General features: G+C 36.7%; 1 protein-coding gene across 2 annotated transcripts in view; it reads left to right on the forward strand.

The window, feature by feature from the left end:
- The window catches only part of FCHSD2 (FCH and double SH3 domains 2), a 228,567-nt gene that overhangs the window by 58,858 nt on the left and 158,652 nt on the right, over nt 1-11,057 (forward strand). The gene's annotated exons all lie outside the window — the stretch shown is intronic.

Below are 11,057 nucleotides of genomic sequence, written 5' to 3' on the forward strand. Positions count from 1 at the left end.
GAGAGAAAATAGACTATTTTTTCTCCCAAAATACTTGATGTAGTTTGGTTTTTAAAAATTTAAAAACTATTAAGAGAAGAAATGCCGAATATGAGTAAATATTCATATTCTTGGGCACATAAATTTGCTAGTTAGCTTTGTCTTTTCATGGCTATTCTGTATCCCACATCTTAAACAAGTGAAAGGAAATTATTGCTTGTGCTGCTCCCATTCTTTTCCTCCCCAGATATCATTTGTATTAATGAATTTCGTGTCAGGCCAGGGTGACACAGAGAATACACAGAGGGGGAATTTAAACTAGAGCTGGGTTTGGGGGGGGCTGTATGCTAACGTTCCCTCCCTCCCGCCTCCTTTCACACAGGGCACACTGGTCTGCACGTGTCTTCACTTGCTGGCCGAGTTTGGGTCTGCTGCTCCAACCATTGACCAAAAACCATGATTTTAAAAAATGCTTCCCCTGTCTCAATCTCTCTGTATAAGTTTCAGTTTTATCTCACGGACTCCTCTCTGTATTGTAGGTTAAACGACATATATGGGACGTTTTGTGTCAGGCACTCTTCTCAGCACCTCACATGCATGAACCCATTTGTGTTTTTCCAGTAACCCTTAGGGGTACTACCTAAAAGTAACTTGCTCGGAGTCTTCGGTCCTCCACGCATCCCACCGCTTCCCTTCGGGTAATCTATCCCCGGGCACATTTTGAAAGAGACGTGAGCTGCCTTCTCGACCAGACTCTCCCCACGCTAAACTCTGCAATGGAATGTGTGTGGGGTGGCAGACGGGCGTCCAGAAGAAGATGACCAAGGGGGGTGGTGAGTCTGGGAATCACGCTATTTGTGAAGATGGTTGAAGGAACTGCAGATTTTAAACAGCCAGCATTATGGGTTTCGTGAATTGAATACGACTAATTTGTTGTAACTCCCAAGTGTAGTACTAGGAACAAGGAGTAGAAAGGTCAGAATGACGAAAGATGTTTTCTATTGAGAGCAGATCCAGAATGGAAGGAACCGTGTCTTCCGGAACTGCTGAAGTAAAATAATTGGCAGATCATGGTGTAATACATCCTTCTTAAAAGTTTTCGTTTAATACTCCTCATTGCTGATAGTGTCGTATGACAAATAAAACGTGTGGAGAGACTTTTCCTCTCTGAAGGGTACCAATTGGCAACCTCTGATTTAATTGTTGTAGGTTTTATTTTTGAATCAAACCAATTCTGAATTTGGGGGCCACATTATTTTCACTCAGCAGAACTGCTTTTGTTGAGGTCATGCTTACACCTCGGTCACTATTCACTTAGTAATTTGTTCAGTCTTAATCTTTTAAAAAATCTTAATCCTTTATCAAGCACCTACTTCATCACTGGCATGATGCTAGGTCCTGGGGATGTGAAGAGGCTGAATGGTGTGTGTGTGTGTGTGTGTGTGTGTGCGCACGCGCACGTGTTCAGGAGGTTGGGATATAAACTGGTTAGTGCTGGGATGTTACCAGGTAATGCAGGGAGTGGTGTGAGGTGAAGCTGAGGAACAGACAGCACTGTGTCATGCAAGAGCCATCTGAGAAATAGCCTGATGAAGTAGACCACATTTATTGTAGGTGTACCACCATGGACACTGCCTGTCAGATCATTAAAGACCATTTATTATATGAAGGTTAGGAGCATCATTGTTTACCCTGTGCCTCCTCCTTGGGACAGTGCAATTCTTATTATTGATAACTTTCCCTTTTTTGCTTTAACCTTCTAGAAATTAGTCTGAGAAGCTTTAGTCTTTATATCCACATTCTAAATTTTTACCTGGTCTTTATTATTATGTTTAATTTTCTCTGATTCTATTTTTTATACATATTTGTATGTGCTATTGTATCATGCATCATTTGATAAGCCATTTTAGATTCTTTGCTAAAATGAAATTGTCAACCAGTAAAGATTTGAGGCTATAAAACAAGTCAGAAGTTTATTTGCGGTCTTAAAGGATTTGAATCTGGGAGACAAGTTCAGGGGAAAACCTGAAACATGCTCTGAGGAAGACAAAGAAAGCCAGGTCTTAAAAGGCAAAACCACAGGCGTAACAAATGGAACTTCTCCGATTGGCTGTCGAACATGGTATGATGACTAGTTCAAAAGGATTGTTCAGGTCTGGGTGGCGAGACTGTGGGGTAACCAAGTTCCATCATGTGCTTCTATGCAAGCAGGAAAGTTCAATAGTTAGAACCTTGTTTAGATCCTCTATGCAAATGAAGGATTCTGGCTAATGAAACAGATTGGTTCCTTTCAAGATGAAGAGTGCAGAGGATTTGGTTGCCACAGTGAGGAGGAAGTAAAAAAGCTCAGGATGTGGTCTTGCTGGTTCAAAAGTTCAAAGGTGGAAGGAGCATAAGGCAAACCTCCTCATGACCTCCTGGCTCTGTTTTCGTTCTCTTGACATAAATGACTGTCTTGACCATTTCAATTCACAAACTAAAACAATAAACTTTACTCTTTGTTGGATAGTGCATTGTACAATTATGAAGAGTATAATGCTTGAGTTAAAAGGTAGAGCAAGTTTTCCTGTAGTGTAGAATGATCTTTTTTTTTTGTTTTTGCTTTGGAGTATCTGACCTCCTTCCTAAGTGTGGGCAATTTACCATTTCTGAATCTAGATGTTTAATTTACCTGTTGGGAATCCAGAGTCATTTGTCAGAGTCATTTTTCCAGAACTGAGAAATTTTTCCTCAGTTCTGGAAAAATTTCAGTTTTTTCTATAAACATTGCTTCTTCATTGTTCTAAAACTTACTGTCATAAATTGGATCTTCTCAATATGTTTTCCATGTCAATTAGTTGCTGTATTACATTTTTAGAAAAGATTTTATTTATTTATTTATTTGTTTGTTTTTAGAGAGAGAGAGAAACATTGATGTGTGAGAGACATGTCCATCAGCTGCCTCTCACATGCCACCTGGCCCGCAACCCAGGCGTGTGCACTGGCAGGGAGTCAAACTGGCGACCTTTCGGTTTGCAGGATGATGCTCAACCCACTGAGCCGCACTCGTCAGGGCACTGTTTTACACTTTTTATTCTTTGTTCTGTGTGCTGCATTCAGGCAAATTGTCCAGTTTGAACTTCCAGTTCACCAGTTCTCTGTTCAGCTGTGTCTATTTGAGGGTTTTATCGTACCTGTTACTTTTTAGTGACCATATTCTTTATTTATAGGATTTTTATTAGTTCTTTTTAGATATAAACATGTTATGTACATATATGTATATATGCACATGTGTGTCACCATTTTTTGTTTCAGTTCTGAATGTTTTCATAACTTCTAATCTTCTAGAAGTGAATATGGCTTTTTAAATTTCTTCATTTATTTTATTTTTTAAGTTTATTTTTTAATTATAGTTTATAGTCAGTATTTTGGATTAGTTTCCAAAGTTTGGATTTTTGTATATGACAATTCCCTTCTCATATTGCTTTCTAGATTCTCTTTATTTTTGGTTTTGACAAATTTGATTATAACATATCTTACTGTGGGTCACTTTGAGTTCATCCTACTTGGAATTCATTGAGCTTCTTGGATATTTATAGTTGTGTCAGTCATCGAGTTTGGGAGGTTTTTAGGCATTATTTCTTCAGATAATCTCTTTGACCCTTTCCCTGTTTTTCTTCTGGGGCTCCCACAATGCATATGTTGGTTCACTTGTTAGTATCACACAGGTTCTTTAGGTTCTGTTTTCTTTTCTGCAGTATTTTTCTTTCTCTTTCTCAGACTCAGTCATTTTCATTGCCCTGCCTTCACGTTCACTAATTATTTCATCTGCCTGCTCAATTTCACCATTGAATTCCTCTAGTGAAATTTTTATTTCAGTTGCACTTTTCAGCTTCAGAATTTTTGTGTTTCTTTATAGATTTTCCATCTCATTATTGATATTTTCATTTTGTTCACACATTGTTTTCTGGACTTTCTTTGGGAATCTGTAAGATAGTTTATCTTATATAGGGAGTTTTCAAGGGACAGTTTTTGTTGATTTATTTTTTTTTCCTTTGAATGAGCCACGCATTTTGGTTTCTCTGTGTGCCCTGTGATTTTTTATTGAACACTAGGCATGTGAATATAATAATGTGGTAATTCTGGAAATCAGATTCTCCCCCATTCCCAGGGTTTGCTGGGGTTTTTTGGGTATTGTTTTTGTTTCATTTCTTATTTTTGTACGCTCTCGCTATGCTGAGAGTCAACCTGAAGTGGAAAGGTCTTCTCAGGTTTTTTCTCATCCTCACCCTGTGCATGCATGACCACTTCCTTACTTTCTCTGTGCATGCAGTTGTTTTTAAAACATTCTAGGCTTTAATGGCTGGTTTCTGAAAGGAAAAAAAAATGAAAGGGAGGAAAAGTCCTTTAAATTCCTTGGAAATCACTTCAGCTGGATGAGCAGGGACTTGTAACAGTAAGGGGAGGGACAGCAACCATGGCTGCCTGTATCTTTGTTTTCACTTTTGTGATCAGACGCAGCAATCAGGACAGCGATCCCTGGTATTTGGAGGACAGGGGCATTTTTGCCCACCCTGGTTCCCACAAGCTGTGTGCAAGCTGCTCCAGGAACATGTAGGCAGCTACTTTCCAAGTGGCTAAGAGTGGAGGCTGGGTAGCTGCTACTGTGCTAAGAGCTGAAATGGACTGAAATTAACTGCAATTTACCCATCTGGGTTTCCCTCTGGAAATTACATACCTTCATCAGTCCCCACAGTTCCAAAATAGGTGTGGCACCCAGTTCTGTCAGAGCAGTTATTGTCTGGGTTGGGAGAGAGATTTCCCGCTGCTTCCTGTTTCACAGTGTTACCAGAAGCCTATTCCCATTGCCTTCTTTTTAACCTTGAGTCGAGTGCAGTGATTTTCAACTGGTGTGCCACGGCGCACTGGTGTGCCACGGCGCACTGGTGTGCTGCTGCAAGATGCACACGAGTGTGCTGCAAGAGTCTTTAAAACATGCAATACCTGACTATTTAGTCAGGGACATGGGCTTCTTTTCGCTTAGATTGTCAATTAAAAAAAATGGCAACAGCCAACATGACTAATAGCCATCCTGTATGAATGAATCAAAGTTAAACCTATTTTTTGTCAGATTGGCAGAAATGATATTTTTTGGTGTGCCATAGAATTTTAGTAATCAGTGTATGTGTGCCATGGGGTGAAAAGGGTTGGGATTCGCTGGCCCATGTGTTTCCGACTTCAGTCCTGGTCACAGCTCTACTTTTCTGGGGAGGAAGACAGTTGGCTCGTTTCGATGTCCGTCTTCATCTTACTGGGTTTCTCTTTTAATTTACCTCTCATTCATAAATGTTTTGAGTAGGGTGGGTGGACATTGTATCAAAATGTAAATTTATTGTTTGATTTTTTCACTCAAAGTCTTTCTTAGAGAGTCTTTATGGCTCCCTGTGGCTCTGGCATTTTATGGTGTACTGTTGCTCATCTGTCCTGGAAAGTGCTGGTTGAATCGTACTCCTTCATTGCCTCTGTGTAGGAGCACAGTGAAAACAAAACTTCTCTATCCTGGTTATTTTTCCACATTCCTGGTATTAGAAGGATTAAAGTGAAATGATACAGGGTATCTTAAAATAAATCATGAGTTCTTAGGATATTACATTTGAATTTTCTCATGACACATAATAGTAAAAAATGTGCAGATATGAAGACATGAATAAATGTCTCCATTTCTGAATGACTAAACCTGGTACAATTAGACATTTGTTCAAAATTCTTCCTTGAACAGGTGTTATTTTCCTTGAGGTTTAACTTTAAACTAGTGGTTACATTTGCATTCATTTAATGAATTTATCACAAAAGAATTACCTCCTTTTTCAGTAACACAGGCAGAAGTTAAGGCTAGTGGTGTTAGATCATCTTTGGGAATGTTCCACCTAGTTTTTAAGGGGGAAGGTTGTCAGGAATGTGTATAAAGGACCCATGGACAAAGACAACAGGGAGTGAGGGTGAGGATAGAATATGGGAGGTCGGGGAGGGCAGGGCAGGGGAGAGTAATGGAGGGAAAATGGGGACAACTGTAACTGAATAACAAAAAAAGTAAAAGGAAACTTTTAGTAAAGATAGTAGGAATACCAGGTAAAGTATAACTTACTTGTTAAAATAGGGATACCTGAGAATGTATTGATGGCTATGTACATAAGGTACTGATGACTTTAGGGTAGCCTATCTGTGGATATAAACAAAGTTTTGATACAAGTGGCTAATAATTTATTAAGGTTTCTCATGTTAGTTGAAGATTATTTGAGAGTATGGTAAACCTGTTGTCTGTTCTGTAACTGTGTTTTTATTGTCTTGGAAAAATAATCAATACTGTTAGGTCTTCAGAAAAGTGTTGACAGTTTTAAAAAATGGAAAAATTTTAATAAAACTCATCATTAATTAGTTACTCAGGACTTCATTTTATACTAGGTACATAAAACTTGTATTTTCATAGACTAAAAGCTACTTTTGCTTCCCCTCTTACCTTGGAAATGGGAGGAGAAGTAATGGTTGATCTTTAGCAAAGTAGGCCTAGTAGAAGACAGAGCAGGGAGCATGCCTCATTTTTAGGGGCGGTCATATCTGGCGTTTGTGTGCCTGCTTTCTGTGCCCACTGAAGTCAGACAGCGTTCTCTGTAACCTCCCCTGTAACATTTTAATCTTACCAGATCCTGGAAATTAACTTTAAAAAAGGAGAAAATAACTTTATAATATAGAATATCCTTTTCTATTAGTGGGTTTACCTATTTTTTACAATAAAATTATATATATTGAAGGTGTACAACATGATGTTTTTATATACTTAGTGAAATGATTACTACAATCAAGCAAATTGTCATATCCATTTCCTCAAATAGTTACTTTTGTTTGGTGTGCTGGGAGCACCTAAAATCTACCCTCTTAGCACCTTTCCAGTATACAACATGATGTTATTAACTAGAGTCATCATGGTGTACATTATTAGGTCTTTTAAACTGTACCCTTTGACCAGCATCTTTCCATTTCCCCTGCCTCCTTTCCTCTGGTAACTAAAGTTTTGCTCTCTGCTTCTGTGATTCCATTTTTTGAGATTCCACATGTGAGATTATACAATATTTTTCCTTCTGTGTCTGGCTTATTTTATTTATACGCACCCACCCACCACCGTTTCTTTACCCATTCATCCATTCGTGGGCCCTAATGCTGTGCCGCGTCTTGACTGTAGTCAGTAATGCTGCAGTGAACATAGGTCTGCAGATGTCTCTCAGGGTACTGATTTCATTTCCTTTGGGCTATACAATATAGGGATTGCTGGATCACAAGGTAGTTTAGTTTTAAGTTTTTGAGGAACCTGCATACTGTTTTCCATAATGACTGTGCCAGTTGACACTGCCACCAAGAGTTTAGAAGTGTTGCCTTTTGTGCACATCCTTGTCAACACTTGTTTTATCTTTTTGATAATAGCCATTCTAAGAGGTGTGAGGTGATATTCATTGTGGTTTGATTTGCATTTCCCTGATAATTAGTAAAGTTGAGCACCTTTTGATATATGTGTTGGCCATTTGTATGGAAAAGTGTCTATTCGTGTTCTTCGCCCATTTTTTAATCAGGTTTTGTGTTTTTTTTACTGAGTTGTATGAGTTCCTTATATATTTTGGATATTAAGCCCTTATCAAATATGTCATTTGCAAATATTTTCTGCCAGTTTGTAGGTTGCCTTTTGATTTGTTGACTGTTTCCTTTATTCTGCAGAAGCTTTTTAGTTTGATGTGGTTCTACTAGTTTATTTTTGCTTTTGTTGCCTGAGCTTTTTGGTGTCATATGAAAAAAAATCACTGTCAAGACCAATGTTAAGGACTTTCTCCTGTGTGCTTTCTTCTAGGAGTTTTATAGTTTCAGGTCTTAAATAAATAATCTTTCTTTAATCTTTAAATAAATAATCTTTACTTAAATAAATAATCTTTCGAGTTGATTTTTGCATATGGTGCAAAATAAGAGTCTAATTTCACCCTGCATGTGGATATCCAGTTTCTCTGGCATCATTTATTGAAGGCTATCCTTTCCCCATTGTGTGTTTTTGGCATTTTTGTCAAAAATTATTTGACTATATATAGGTTTATTTCTGAGCTCTTGGTTCTGTTCCATTGTTCTATATTTCTTTTTTAGGCCAGTGCCATACTGTTTTGATTCCTGTAGCTTTGTAATACATATGGAAATCTGGGAGTGTCAGGCCTCCAGCTTTGTTCTTGTTTCTCAAAATTGCTTTGGCTATTTGGGATCTTTCATGGTTCCATGTGAATTTTAGAATTTTTTTTTCTGTGAAAATGCCATTAAAATTTTGATAAGGATTTCATTTAATGTGTAAATTACTTTGGGTAGTATGGACATTTTAATATTTTTTTAATCTGTGAAAATAGGGTTTCTTTCTATTAATTTATATCTTCAGTTGCTTTCATCAATGTTTTATAGACTGTCTTTTCTTTCTATTATCACTGTCTCTCTGTGCTCTTACAGAGGGTAGTTTCTGTTATTGATAGATTTTCTTCCTTAACTCACAATTTACTTTGTATAATCTTGGCAAATAAAAAATGATGCCCCCTTAAAGACTGTACCAGTCTTTTTCAAAGGTTGTGTTTTGTATAATTTTAGTGTTGGGTTGCATTTCTTATTTTCAACCAGTGGCCAGAATCTAGGACCAACTTGTGTCATTCTCTTTTCTCTGGGATTGTTGAATAGCTGAAACCAGGAAGTACAAGAAATTCCTCATGGAAGTTTCAGGAACTTTAGAATTATGTCTGGAGAATCAGAGTGATTACAAAATGCATTCTCGATTAATCGCTTTAAATAAGACCATTCAAAAATGGTCAGTGGATACATTTTATTTGAGAACCCAGAAAACAGAGTGACTGCCAAGAAAGACTGTTGTGATTGATGGGGCATCATGTATCCCATTTATGAAAGCTGGTCATACATAAGATCAAACCTCTTAGACATCTTTATGGAAAGAGATGACAAAGTCCTGAGCATAAAGGTTTTGTGTGTTTGTTTGATTGTATAGTTTGGGAGGATTTACTACACTTTGGGATAAATATTGAAACACTGCATGGATCAAAAGCATAAGTGTGCAGCTTTTCCATCCATCCCCTTATCTACTGAGTGTTTATTAATAATGCAGTTCAGCTAACACTGGTGACCTCAAATATAGCAGGTACTATTAGGTGATAAGGTTATTATTAATAAAAATTAGATTATTTCCTTTTTAGATACAAATATTTTATATTCATAATAAAAAGTAACATTTTAATTGGGTTGGGAAAAGAAACTATGAATATATTATAAAAGGGTTTTTTAAATGTAGATAAAATTGTAATGTATATGGGTAGATAATTTATTGGGTAATATGCATATTTGAAGCTTTAGAATAATAAAGGAGGGCATCTATTCTAGGATTTATATAATTTGAAAGAAAAGAGCAGTCTCTGCAAAAGGAAGTATTTTTATGCATTTGTATTTATTAAAAGGAAAAGCATAGCATTGGACACTTTGTGATAGAAATTAATTGCTATATTAAATTATATTCTTCTTAAAAGTAAAAAGGACAGTACACCATGATCAAGTGGGATTTATTCCAGGGATGCAAGGTTAGTGCAATATCTGCAAATCAGTAAACCCGATACACCACATAAACAAGATGAAGGGAAAAAAACCCTGTAATCCTATCAGTAGATGCAGAAAAAACATTTAATAAAATCCAGTACCCATTCATGAAAAAAACTCCCCAAAAAGTGGTAATAGAGGGAACATACATCAACATATAAAAAGGCATATATGACAAACCCACAGCCAACATCGTACTCAATGGACAAAAACTAGAAGTGTTTTCCTTAAGATTGGGAGCAAGACAGGGACGTCTCTAATTCAACATAGTACTGGCAGTCCTAGGCACAGCAGTCAGACAAGAAGAAATAGAAGGCATCTGAATAGGAAAGGAAGAAGTAAAACTGTCACTATTCACATATGACATGATATTGTATATAAAGAATCCTAAAGATTTCACCAAAAAGAAACTACTAGAAATGATAAATGAATTCAACAGGATACAAAGCAGATACCCAGAAATCAGCTGCATTGTTATACACCAATAATAAACTATCAGAAAGGGAAACTAAGAAAAAATCCCATTTACAATCCATCAAAAAAACCACATAGGAGTAAATTTAACCAAGGATGTAAAAGACCTGTATTTGGAAAATTCTAAGACACTGAAGAAAGAAATGGAAGAAGATACATATACCATGTTTGGCGATAGGAACAATTAACATCATTAAAATGTCATATTACCCAAAGCAAGCTATAGATTTAACACAGTTTCTATCAGGATACCAGTGATATATTTCACAGAACTAGGACAAATATTCCAAAAATTTATATGGGAACACAAAAGATGCTGAATAGCAACAGCAATCTTGAGAAAGAAGAAAAAAGTTGGAGGAATCAAGCTATGTGATATCAAACTATACTTGAAGGCCACTGCAATCAAAAAAGCATGGTACTGGTATAAAAGCATATAGATCAATGGAACAGAGTAGAGAACTCAGAAATAAACCCACACCTTTATGGTCAATTAATATTTGACAAAGGAGGCAAAAGCATACAATTGGGTGAAGATAGTCTATTCAATAAATGGTGTTGGGAAAATTGATCAGATACGTGCAAAAAAATGAAACTGGACCACCTTACACTCAAGAACAAACTCAAAATTGACTAAAGACATAAATATTAGACTCAAAACCATAAACTCCTAGAAGAAAACAGGCAGTAAAATTTCAGACATTTCTCATAGCGTATTTTTTCTGATACATTGCCTCAAAAAGTGAAACAAGAAAAAAAAACAAATGGAACTATATCAAACTAAAAAGTGTTTGCTCAACCAAAGAAACCATCAATTAAGTGAAAAGACCCACTTAATGGGAACATATTTGACAATGATACATATGATAAGATGTTAATATCCAAAATTTATGAAGAACTCATACAAACCAATACCTGCCCCAAAAAATCCAATTGAAAAATGGGCAGAGGACCTG

The sequence above is a fragment of the Phyllostomus discolor genome, chromosome 6 (genome assembly GCF_004126475.2).
Source record: "Phyllostomus discolor isolate MPI-MPIP mPhyDis1 chromosome 6, mPhyDis1.pri.v3, whole genome shotgun sequence".
NCBI classification, from domain to species: Eukaryota; Metazoa; Chordata; class Mammalia; order Chiroptera; family Phyllostomidae; genus Phyllostomus; species Phyllostomus discolor.